Here is a 13297-nt window from a genome sequence, read left to right on the forward strand (position 1 = left end):
CTCTTGCGGTTGAAGTAGACGAAGCTCCGAAGTGCCTATAAATTAGGTATTTGTTGAGGGGAGCCCAAAGGCCAGCAGTTGGCAGCGATTACAGCCTCGAGTCTTCTTGGGTATGACGCTTGGAACACCTGTATTTGTGGAGTTTTTCCCATTCTTCTCTGCAGATCCTTTGAAGCTCTGTCAGGTTGGATTGGGTGAGTCACTGCGCAGATATTTTCAGGTCTCGCCAGAGATGTTCAATCCTGTTTAAGTCCAGGCTCTGGCTGGGCCACTCAATGACATTCAGAGACTTTTTAATAATAGTTTTTTTTTTACCTTAATGGAACTAGGCAAGTCAGTTAAGAACAAATTCTTTTTTTCAATGATGGCCTAGGAACAGTGGGTTAACTGCCTGTTCAGGGGCAGAACGACAGATCTTTGCCTTGTCAGCTCAAGGATTCAAACTAGCAACCTTTCGGTTACTAGTCCAACGCTCTAATCACTGGGCTACCTGCCGCTCCGACTTGTCTTGAAGCCATTCCTGCATTGTCTTGCATTGTCTTGGCTGTGTGCTTAGGGTTGTTTTCCTGTTGGAAGGTGAACCTTGGCCCCAGTCTGCAGTCCTGAGTGCTTTAGAGCAGGTTTTCATCAAGGATTTCTCCGTTCATCTTTCCTCCCAGTCCCTGACTACTGAAAATCATCTTTCCTCCCAGTCCCTGACTACTGAAAATCATCTTTCCTCCCAGTCCCTGACTACTGAAAATCATCTTTCCTCCCAGTCCCTGACTACTGAAAATCATCTTTCCTCCCAGTCCCTGCTACTGAAAATCATCTTTCCTCCCAGTCCCTGCTACTGAAAATCATCTTTCCTCCCAGTCCCTGACTACTGAAAATCATCTTTCCTCCCAGTCCCTGACTACTGAAAATCATCTTTCCTCCCAGTCCCTGACTACTGAAAATCATCTTTCCTCCCAGTCCCTGACTACTGAAAATCATCTTTCCTCCCAGTCCCTGACTACTGAAAATCATCTTTCCTCCCAGTCCCTGCTACTGAAAATCATCTTTCCTCCCAGTCCCTGCTACTGAAAATCATCTTTCCTCCCAGTCCCTGACTACTGAAAATCATCTTTCCTCCCAGTCCCTGACTACTGAAAATCATCTTTCCTCCCAGTCCCTGCCACTGAAAATCATTCCCACAGCTTGATGCTGTTACCACCATGCTTCACCGTATGGACGGTGGCAGGTTTCCTCCAGACGTGGTTCCCATTCTCCCTGATTAGCATGTGTATGTTCCCTCTGTTCCTCATTGTCTTTGTCGGTTATTGTTACCATGTCCGTTGGTCTTGTGTACCTGTGCTCTGTTTTATCGGCTTTTGTGCTACGTGTTATTGTGCACTTGTTATCACGGGTCTCATCTCGTGTATTAGAGGTTTACACCTCGCTCTTTTGTTTGGATTACATCCCTGTGTTATATTTAAGTAATATATATATATATACACACATACACACACACACACGCGTATAAAAAATTAAGTACACAACAAATTTGAAATAAATCACCTGAGTGAGAGAGTTTTGGTATTTTTTGGTTTTTGTCCCAAATGATCTTGTTCTATTAAATCTATTGTGAATTGTAGCCACTTATATATATCTATATATATATCTGTCACGCCCTGACCTTAGAGCTTTTTATGTCTCTATTTTGGTTTGGTCAGCGTATGATTTGGGTGGGCATTCTATGTTCTATTTTCTATGTTTTTGTATTTCTTTGTTTTTGGCCATGTATGGTTCTCCAATCAGGGACAGCTGTCTATCGTTGTCTCTGATTGGGAACCATACTTGGGTAGCTTTTTCCCCACAGGGTTTTTGTGGGTAGTTAATTTCTGTTTAGTGTTCTGCACCTTTCAGGACTGTTTCGGTTATTTCTCTTTGTTATAGTGTTCAGTTTTAATAAAGAAAGTCCGATCATTCCTCTTCTTCAGACGACGAATACCGTTACAATATCAGTAATATAACAAAAATAACACTTTTGGGCTTTGTCCATTTTCATGGCATACTTTATTTTCGGTGGAGAAATAAAAACCTCCAATGACATATTCCTGTGCCTGCCTCCTATCATTATACAGTGTGACGCTTGGCTTTCAGGACAAAGAGTTCAATCTTGGTTTCATCAGACCAGAGAATCTTGTTTCTCATGGTCTGAAAGTCTTAGTTTATTACTGGCAAACTCCAAGCAGACTGTCATGTACCGTTTTACTGAGGAGTGGCTTCTGTCTGGCCACTCTACCATAAAGGCCTGATTGGTACAGAGATGGTTGTCCTTTTGCAAGGCCCTTCTCCATTCGATTGCTCAGTTTGGCCGGCTGGCAAGATCTAGGAAGAGTCTTGGTGGTTCCAAACTTCTTCCATTCAATTAAAAATGGAGGCCCCTGTGTTCTTGGACCTTCAATGCTGTAGAAATGTTTAGGTACCCTTCCCCCGATCTGTTCCTCGACACAATCCTGTCTCTGAACTCTACAGACAATCCTGTCTCTGAACTCTACAGGCAATCCCTTCCACCTCATGGCTTTGGTTTTTGCTCTGACATGCACTGTCGACTGGGGGACCTTATATAGACAGGTGTGTGCCTTTCCAAATCATGTCCAATCAATTGAATTTACCACAGGTGGACTCCAATCAAGTTGTAGAAACTTCTCAAGGATGATCAATGGAAACAGGATGCACCTGAGGTCAATTTCGAATCTCATAGCAAAAGGTCTGAATACTTATGTAAATAAGGTGTCTGTTTTTATTTTAAAATGTAATGATAAAATACAACATTCTTAACCTGTTTTCACTTGGTCATTAATTGGGTATTGAGTGTAGATTGATTAGAACAAAATATATTTAATCCAATTTAGAGTAAGGCTGTAACGCAACAAAATGTCAAGGGATCTGAATACTTTCAGAATGTTCATCACAGAAGACTAAAATATTACTAAACTGTTTGAAAAAGAAGCAGTGGGTTTTCGCCCCCAAAATATGGATCAGATATCTGTGTTGCAGTTCTCCGCGTGAGGCCACTAGAGGGCGATTTGGTCATTTGACTGCAGGAAAGGCACCCTGTTCAAATCATGGATCTTGGCGATGCACTGTAAGTGTAACTATGCCTACGTAAATGTTTTTGCCGTGAAAATAGTTCTCATGGGAACACAAATACACAATAATGTAAGCCTAGGCCATCGCAAATCCGAATCCTTCTACATTAACCTCTTCTATCTGAAAGAGTCACTTTATAGGCCTACTGTCATTAACGTATAGCCTACTTGTTTGATGGATTGGATGCGCACTGGCTAGATATAGGCTAGTTGTCTAGTGATATTGTCAACCATCCTCAGCCGACCAGGAAAGAAAGTAAATAATGAAGCTAAATAAATGGTCTACGACTTCTGGTCACGGAGACCACCAGTACCCACGGTGCACCTGGAAAACAAAAGCAATTTTTATTAATTTGGCAAGTCAGTTAAGAACAAATTCTTTTTTACAGTAACAGTCTAGAAACAGTGGGTTAACTGCCTTGTTCAGGGGCAGAACTACAGATTTTTACCTTGTCAGCTCGAGGATTCAATCCACGAGCCTTTCGGTTACTGGCCCAACGCTCTAACCACGAGGCTACCTGCCACAATGAGCACTCTAAACAGCTGACCTGGCAAAGCAATACAGTGATAAATCAATGAACAAATCTAATGCATTTGAACAAAGGATTAAAAAAAAATCAAGGACACATGCCAAACAAATGGCAAACATTAGGAAACACAAAGGAAAATCTGTGCTTAAAGGAGCTTAGCTGAGACTGAAATTCAGCACTACTGAGTGGACAGCGCCACCAAATAGAAAGAAATGGTTTAAACTTAAACCATGATAGAGAAGGAGGTTCGTTTTTATTTCCATATTTACCACTGTAAAACATATTTACCACTACATTTTAAACCAACAGGGGAATGGTTAAATTAGCAGGGTTTAGAGACACCCCCACCCCTCAAAGTTGGACTTTTGTTGCATTTAGGAGAGCTAACATCTCATTCAAGGGGAACTGCCTAAAACATTCTCCATTCAGGCTGCAATTCGATTTCATCATTCACTTTTTTTAGGCTGGAAAAATGTGTTAAAATATGCCTACTTTCTTTATGAAACACCATTTTCCACCACCATGCTAGAATGGCAGACGCCTAGGAATGCTACTTCCTGATATGTAACATTCCAGGATTAGTATTTAGCCACTTTAGCATAGTGGAGGAAAGCACATTTAAGGAGTAAATCGAATTGCAGCCTGAATGGAGAATGTTTTAGGTACGAACCGGTCCACGGGGGATACCAGTGTATAGCCGGCTGCACACAATGCATTTGGACGGTAAGATGAACTCAATATCAAATCAAATCAAATCAAGATGAACTCAATATCACCATCACCAGCTGGCCTTTGGGCTACGTTGAGGCCTTGTTCTTTAGAAAAAAATATATTGTGTCAGTCATCGGACTTCCATGTACTCATGGTTCTCTCAGATGAGGTCTTTCTTTATTGTATAAACCCTCTTCAGGATCCCACCCTTTTTTCCAATTTTCGCCTAAAATTACATCCCCAAATCTAACTGCCTGTAGCTCAGGACCTGAAGCAAGGATATGCATATTCGTGGTACCATTTGAAAGGAAACACTTTAAAGTTTGTGGAAATGTGAAATCAATGTAGGAGAATATAACACATTAGATCTGGTAAAAGATAATACAAAGAAAAAAAACAGATATATTTTTTAAATGAAAGAGAAAGGCCACAATGTATTATTCCAGTTTAGGCACAATTTAGATTTTGGCCTCTAGGTGGCAGCAGTGTATGTGCAAAGTTTTAGACTGATCTAATGAACTGTTGCATTTCTGTTCAAAATGTTGTATCAAGTCTGCCCAAATATGCCTATTTGGTTTATCAATACATTTTCAAGTTCATAACTGTGTACTCTCCTCAAACAACAGCATGGTATTATTTCACTGTAATAGCTTCTGTAAATTTGGCAGTACAGTTAGATTAACAAGAATTTAAACTTTCTGCTCATATCAGATATGTCTATGTCCTGGGAGATGTTTTTGTTACTTACAACCTCATGCTAATCACATTAGCGCACATTAGCTCAACCATCCCACGTGGTGGGGGAGGGGGACAACAACAACGACACCGATCCCGTAGAGGTTAAAGTAAAACCCTCAGCCTTTGTCAGTTTTTTGGAGAATGGACACATGAAACAGGCTTTTATTTCAAAATGCCCTCATATTGGTTCAGGGACCAATCACAATGGGAATACAACACAACACGTGATTGGTAAATAACCTGCCAAAATCTGACGAATCGGAGACGATTTCGAAAAATATAAAAGCCTGTGGGCACAGCACATCTTCCAGAAACAGTCGCATTCAAACGAGGGATTTCGTGGCTAATTGAGGTAAGACAGTAATTCTGCTCATAGATTATGCATGCAGGAACTACACATTGACACAAACGAGGGATTTCGTGGCTAATTGAGGTAAGACAGTAATTCTGCTCATAGATTATGCATGCAGGAACTACACATTGACACAACCAGCCCAAAGCGGGAGGTTTAAAAAAAAGACTTACTAATTGCCAAAGTACTGGATCATGTGTTTAATTAGACAAGAATTTAACTCCAATGGTAACATTACTGGCAACATTGGAGTTACATTTTTAGCTAATGTAGGCCCTACGTTGAAATGGGAATTAAATAGTTCCATCCCTTAGTTAATACAGGGAATTAAATAGTTCCATCCCTTAGTTAATACAGGGAATTAAATAGTTCCATCCCTTAGTTAATACAGGGAATTAAATAGTTCCATCCCTTAGTTAATACAGGGAATTAAATAGTTCCATCCCTTAGTTAATACAGGGAATTAAATAGTTCCATCCCTTAGTTAATACAGGGAATTAAATAGTTCCATCCCTTAGTTAATACAGGGAATTAAATAGTTCCATCCCTTAGTTAATACAGGGAATTAAATAGTTCCATCCCTTAGTTAATACAGGGAATTAAATAGTTCCATCCCTTAGTTAATACAGGGAATTAATAGTTCCATCCCTTAGTTAATACAGGGAATTAAATAGTTCCATCCCTTAGTTAATACAGGGAATTTAACAGTTTCATCTCTTGGCTAATACCCAACAACTCATAGCACAGCAACCCAATGTAAATATGGCAGAGATAAAAGCACGGTCACATCTTTAATTCTTTATTTTATGAAACACAACATAAACATGAACGTAACAGAAACATCTAAAGAAGTAATCTATAGTGGTACAAAAAAGTATAATAATTTGAGGTGATTCGGACACAAAAACAGCAGCAGTAGGCTACAGTAGTACAGTAGTAGCAGCGTACACTGTCTTTCATTCCCTCTGTGGATGTATGTCTGCTGACTGAGTTCACGACGCAGTAGCTGGTTGAAGGGGACCAAACCTCACTGAAACACCTGACTTGGTTCCGTTTGACCAGCCACAGCAAGGCGTGCTGTTCAGGACGAGAGGGAAAGCGAGAGGGAGGGGGGGAGAATGGGGGGGAAGGGAGAGAGAGAGGAAGAAGGAGATAGGACAGGGGCGAGGAGAGGAAGAAAGAGAGAGAGGAGGAAGAAGATAGGACAGGGGCGAGGAGAGGAAGGAAGAAAGAAAGAGAGGAGGAAGAAGATAGGACAGGGGCGAGGAGAGGAAGGAAGAAAGAAAGAGAGGAGGAAGGAGATAGGACAGGGGCGAGGAGAGGAAGGAAGAAAGAAAGAGAGGAGGAAGGAGATAGGAAAGAGAGGAGGAAGGAGATAGGACAGGGGAGAGGAAGGAAGAAAGAGAGAGAGGAGGAAGGAGATAGGACAGGGGTGAGGAGAGGAAGGAAGAAAGAGAGAGAGGAGGAAGGAGATAGGACAGGGGCGAGGAGAGGAAGGAAGAAAGAGAGAGAGGAGGAAGGAGATAGGACAGGGGCGAGGAGAGGAAGGAAGAAAGAGAGAGAGGAGGAAGGAGATAGGACAGGGGCGAGGAGAGGAAGGAAAGAAAGAGAGAGAGGAGGAAGGAGATAGGACAGGGGCGAGGAGAGGAAGGAAGAAAGAGAGAGGAGGAAGGAGATAGGACAGGGGCGAGGAGAGGAAGGAAGAAAGAGAGAGAGGAGGAAGGAGATAGGACAGGGGCGAGGAGAGGAAGGAAGAAAGAGAGAGAGGAGGAAGGAGATAGGACAGGGGCGAGGAGAGGAAGGAAGAAAGAGAGAGAGGAGGAAGGAGATAGGACAGGGGCGAGGAGAGGAAGGAAGAAAGAGAGAGAGGAGGAAGGAGATAGGACAGGGGGCGAGGAGAGGAAGGAAGAAAGAGAGAGAGGAGGAAGGAGATAGGACAGGGGCGAGGAGAGGAAGGAAGAAAGAGAGAGAGGAGGAAGGAGATAGGACAGGGGCGAGGAGAGGAAGGAAGAAAGAGAGAGAGGAGGAAGGAGATAGGACAGGGGCGAGGAGAGGAAGGAAGAAAGAGAGAGAGGAGGAAGGAGATAGGACAGGGGCGAGGAGAGGAAGGAAGAAAGAGAGAGAGGAGGAAGGAGATAGGACAGGGGCGAGGAGAGGAAGGAAGAAAGAGAGAGAGGAGGAAGGAGATAGGACAGGGGCGAGGAGAGGAAGGAAGAAAGAGAGAGAGGAGGAAGGAGATAGGACAGGGCGAGGAGAGAAGGAAGAAAGAGAGAGAGGAGGAAGGAGATAGGACAGGGGCGAGGAGAGGAAGGAAGAAAGAGAGAGAGGAGGAAGGAGATAGGACAGGGGCGAGGAGAGGAAGGAAGAAGAGAGAGAGGAGGAAGGAGATAGGACAGGGGCGAGGAGAGGAAGGAAGAAAGAGAGAGAGGAGGAGAGGGGAGGAAGGAGATAGGACAGGGGCGAGGAGAGGAAGGAAGAAAGAGAGAGAGGAGGAAGGAGATAGGACAGGGGCGAGGAGAGGAAGGAAGAAGAGAGAGAGGAGGAAGGAGATAGGACAGGGGCGAGGAGAGGAAGGAAGAAAGAGAGAGAGGAGGAAGGAGATAGGACAGGGGCGAGGAGAGGAAGAAAGAGAGAGAGGAGGAAGGAGATAGGACAGGGGCGAGGAGAGGAAGAAAGAGAGAGAGGAGGAAGGAGATAGGACATGGGCGAGGAGAGGAAGGAAGAAAGAAAGAGAGGAGGAAGGAGATAGGACAGGGGCGAGGAGAGGAAGAAGAAAGAAAGAAAGGAGGAAGGAGATAGGACAGGGGCGAGGAGAGGAGGAAGAAAGAAAGAAAGGAGGAAGGAGATAGGACAGGGGCGAGGAGAGGAAGGAAGAAAGAAAGAGAGGAGGAAGGAGATAGGACAGGAGTGAGGAGAGGAAGGAAGAAAGAAAGAGAGGAGGAAGGAGATAGGACAGGGGTGAGGAGAGGAAGAAAGAGATAGAGGAGGAAGGAGATAGGACAGGGGCGAGGAGAGGAAGAAAGAGAGAGAGGAGAAAGGAGATAGGACAGAGGCGAGGAGAGGAAGAAAGAAAGAGAGGAGGAAGGAGAAAGGACAGGGGCGAGGAGAGGAAGAAAGAAAGAAAGAGAGGAGGAAGGAGATAGGACAGGGGCGAGGAGAGGAAGAAAGAGAGACAGACAGACAGGAGGGTAGTGGAGATGATATTTTGGATCCATGATGTCAGAGTCCCACATCGTCCTCTTGTTCCTGTTTAGAAAAGAGATGAAGAAAAACAGGAAAAAGGGAGGTCAGTAAAATCACAACAGTGATGATACGGGAGTATAACACGTGAAATGGAGAGGCTGTCATCTTCACTACCATAACATTACTCACAGAACTATCTCTGTCCAATCTGGAAACTAATATGAGCTGTGAGCTAAATCATGTTTGACTGGACTAGACAGACATGGAGAAAGTTATGTTACTAAGCAGAGTAGACCTCTCCCATCCTAGCCCGTCATTGTAAATAATAACGTGTTCTTAAACTGACTCACCTAGTTAAATAAAAGTTAAATAAATAAATAATATTATTAGATATACAAACAACCAGTCAACACTCAACCTCTACCCAACACTCCCCACTCCCAATGACAACCCCACCTCTCCCTTCCTCTCCCCTTCTTTCCCAACCCCACCTCTCCCTCCCTCTCCCCTTCTTTCCCAAAACCACTCCTCCTGTTGCTATAACTGGGAACAGCTGTTCTGTCAATCCCCCATGACTGTCAGCAGCAGGGCTGGGCAGGGCAGAGGTATGTCACAAATGGCAGCCTATTTCCTTTCAAGGGCACTACTTTTGACAATGGCCCATAAGGCTCTGGTCAAAAGTAGTGCACTATTTAAGAAATAGGGTGCCATTTCACCCACACACCCAGCTAGTGGTTAACGACCACACGTGTCTGGGCTGAAGGACTCCAAATGAAGAACAGCCCCTTCCACCTGTTGGCTGGGCCACACACACACACACGCACACGCACGCACGCACACACACACACACACACACCAAACTTCTACTCCTCTATTCAAATGACAATAAAACACCCATTCAGTCTTGCAGCCTTTAGTTTTCATCCAAACAAACAAACATCCTCTTCTCAGTTCGGAGCTCCAGTCCCCTTGTAACCACACACTTCCTTACATTCCATAACGGCAGTATTCATATGGGGATATAAGGAAGCATGTCTTCACAGGAGGCAACGACAGGATGTCCTCCCTCCGGCCCACGGCTAGAGGACACAAAGCACCCTTTCATTACCACACAGACACAGGGCAGTGTGAGCAGAACCTTAACTGTCTAACAATGGTGAACTGTAGAGGCAAACAAAATGGCATCCTATTGGTGAACTGTAGAGGCATACAAAATGGCATCCTATTGGTTAACTGTAGAGGCATACAAAATGGCATCCTATTGGTGAACTGTAGAGGCATACAAAATGGCATCCTATTGGTGAACTGTAGAGGCATACAAAATGGCATCCTATTGGTTAACTGTAGAGGCATACAAAATGGCATCCTATTTTTACCTTCATTTAACTAGGCAAGTCAGTTAAGAACAAATTCTTATTTTCAATGACAGCCTAGGAACAGTGGGTTAACTGCCTGTTCAGGGGGAGAACGACAGCTTTGTACCTTGTCAGCTCGGGGATTTGAACTTGCAACCTTCCGGTTACTAGTTCAACGCTCTAACCACTAGGCTACCCTGCCGCTATTGGTTAACTGTAGCAGCATACAAAATTACATCTTATTGGTTAACTGTAGCAGCATACAAAATGGCATCCTATTGGTTATATAGTGCACTTATTTTAAACAGGGCTCTACGGACCCTGTACAAAAGTAGTGCACTACATAGGGTGTCATTTGAGAGAGAGAGAGAGAGAGAGAGAGAGAGAGAGAGAGAGAGAGAGAGAGAGAGAGAGAGAGAGAGAGAGAGAGAGAGAGAGAGAGAGAGAGAGAGAGAGAGAGAGAGAGAGAGAGAGAGAGAGAGAGAGAGAGAGAGAGAGAGAGAGAGAGAGAGAGAGAGAGAGAGAGAGAGAGAGAGAGAGAGAGAGAGAGAGAGAGAGAGAGAGAGAGAGAGAGAGAGAGAGAGAGAGAGAGAGAGAGAGAGAGAGAGAGAGAGAGAGAGAGAGAGAGAGAGAGAGAGAGAGATGTAAACTGAAGTTCCCTCCATAATCAGTTTAAAGTGAAACACGGTGATTAAACCTGAAGGAAGTAGCAGGATGACATGAGACGCGTTGTGGTGGTAACGTTGCCGTGCAGTTAGATTAGACTCACAAGGTTAAATCTTGTTCAATGGGACGATTGTCTTAAATCTAATTCCTTTATCAATAAAAAAAAATGTTTTAATTGAGATCTGAAGCATTCAAATACTTTTCTATCAAGAGGATTTTCAACAACAGATTATTTCTAACCTGAGTCAGTGTAAAGAGGATGAAGTTTGATGGATAATGCTGCAGTCCTATTGGATGAGAGGCTGCCTGTCCTGTCCCTAGTGGTCAGTAACTTTAGATTTCATGTGTCTAGATAACTCAAGAGGGGTGAGACACACTGACTACAAACACATGAAGGTCACCAGCCATTAAAGTTCATCAACATTGTGCCGTATGTCACGTTGTGAGATCTGAAACCCCCAATAAATACATTTGACTGAAATGTCAACAACGAAACGGTTTGAAGATGACCGCCACTAGTAAAAGTAGAGGCAAGACAATATATAATATTAAACTTTTACTTTTAACAAAATCATTTTCTGTACCTTTACTGCGATTCATGGTCTCATCCACATCCCAGAGTCTTCCTTGTCTCCATCGTAGTGTGGATATAGGTCATTCAGACAGTCTATCCTTGTTGCACTCTCTACTAAACTCCATCCAGAAAGCTGGCTCCACTGAACATTTTAAATTCTACCTTATTACATCTTTCCCTTCTCTGCAATGAATTTTGGGAACCTAAAAGCATTCTAGGAACCTAAAAGCATTCTAAGAACCTAAAAGCATTCTAAGAACCTAAAAGCATTCTAGGAACCTTAAAGAATCTAACAAGACAAAGGCAAACCAACAGCTAACAGCTAACATGGTCCTCACTTTCCTGACACCACACTGTTGATCAAAGACAGGAACCGTGTGACACCTCAGCAAACAGGCCTCTAGATTGCACCCCCTTCTCATCCCCTCTCCGCTCCTCTCTACAGAATACCCCTCTCCTTTCTGCTCCTCATCCTGCTAGTGGTCCAGAGTGTCGTTGTCCCAACGTCATAAACCACAGATAGACATTACCTAACAACTGTTCCAACACCTGCTGCTCCGCCTGTCTCCCTGTCCCCTGTCCCCTGTCCCCCACCCCACTCTCAGCTCACATGGTACAGCAAATCAGGGGGATTTGATGGTGAGAGAGAGCACAGAACATGTGACTCTAAGATATTTGATTATGAGTACCTTAGGTTTTTACAGAGATTAAAAGATTCCTTGGTCACAACAGTAATATTATAGTCAATTCTACTAATCTACTACTCCGAATCATCTATTGAACAATCAGGAGCCTTTCACTTTTATCAATTCGCAGAACTTCTAGAAAAGTACTTTCAAACTATTGAACAAAAAAAAAGGTTTACTGGAAAAGCTGCCCAGCAACAGTTCCTCACAGCCAACAGATCTCCACAAACTAAATACCCAGCAACAGTTCCTCACAGCCAACAGATCTCCACAAACTAAATACCCAGCAACAGTTCCTCACAGCCAACAGATCTCCACAAACTAAATACCCAGCAACAGTTCCTCACAGCCAACAGATCTCCACAAACTAAATACCCAGCAACAGTTCCTCACAGCCAACAGATCTCCACAAACTAAATACCCACTGACAGTTCCTCACAGCCAACAGATCTCCACAAACAGAACATAACTCAGCCACACCTGGTGGCCATAACTCCAAACTAAATACCCACTGACAGTGACACAGCCAACACACCTCAACCAGGCCCTCAACCAGGCCCTCAACCAGGCCCTCAACCAGACCCTCAACCAGGCCCTCAACCAGACCCTCAACCAAGCCCTCAACCAGGCCCTCAACCAGACCCTCAACCAGGCCCTCAACCAGGCCCTCAACCAGACCCCAACATTCCTGTAGCAGTCATCAACCTCTCTCTCCCCTTTCTTCCTTCCTTCCTTCCCACCTGGGCTGCTGTCCTCTCCTCCAGTCCCTATCTTACCTATCTGTGTCTCTCTCTCCTTCTTTCTTTTCTGTCCTCTCCTCTCCTGTTGTACCGTCCTGGTGTTCCTTCCTCTGTGTCCAGCCAGGGGATTGTGTCCCGATCAGTACTCCTCGCCTGGCCTTTTCTATCCGCCGGGTGTGCCCCCCCCTTCCCCAGTCTCCGCCGTGGCCTGCCCCCCCTCCCAAGCTTCCTCCTCGGCTTGCCCCCCTCCCAGCCCCAGCACAGAGCAGCGGCCTGCCACCTGTTGGTGTCTCTCTGAAGCCTGGGCCTTGCCTGCACCTCCTGTCCAGCCCAATCAGAGCCTGACAGGGGGCAGCGAGCCTGTGAAATCACACCTCTCAGCTGTTCACACTCGGCCTGAGACACCCTACACCCCCACTCGTCTGCCCAGCGCTCCCTACCCTACACCCCCACTAGCCTGCCCAGCGCTCCCTACCCTACACCCCCACAAGTCTGCCCAGCATTCCCTACCCTACACCCCCACTAGCCTGCCCAGCGTTCCCTACCCTACACCCCCACTCGTCTGCCCAGCGCTCCCTACCCTACACCCCCACTAGCCTGCCCAGCGCTCCCTACCCTACACCCCCACAAGTCTGCCCAGTGTTCC

The 13297-nt window shown here is 44.8% G+C and overlaps 1 long non-coding RNA gene across 1 annotated transcript; it reads right to left on the bottom strand.

Moving 5' to 3' along the window:
• Positions 1–8542: 8542 nt before the first annotated feature.
• LOC116376487 (uncharacterized) lies at positions 8543–12765 on the bottom strand. Its single transcript, XR_004211833.1, has 3 exons — positions 11236–12765; positions 9622–9709; positions 8543–8693 (listed from the first exon to the last, which is right to left on the bottom strand). It is a non-coding gene; the product is annotated as an uncharacterized LOC116376487 (long non-coding RNA).
• Positions 12766–13297: the final 532 nt, after the last annotated feature.

This window comes from Oncorhynchus kisutch, linkage group LG12 (assembly GCF_002021735.2).
Source record: "Oncorhynchus kisutch isolate 150728-3 linkage group LG12, Okis_V2, whole genome shotgun sequence".
NCBI lineage: Eukaryota > Metazoa > Chordata > Actinopteri > Salmoniformes > Salmonidae > Oncorhynchus > Oncorhynchus kisutch.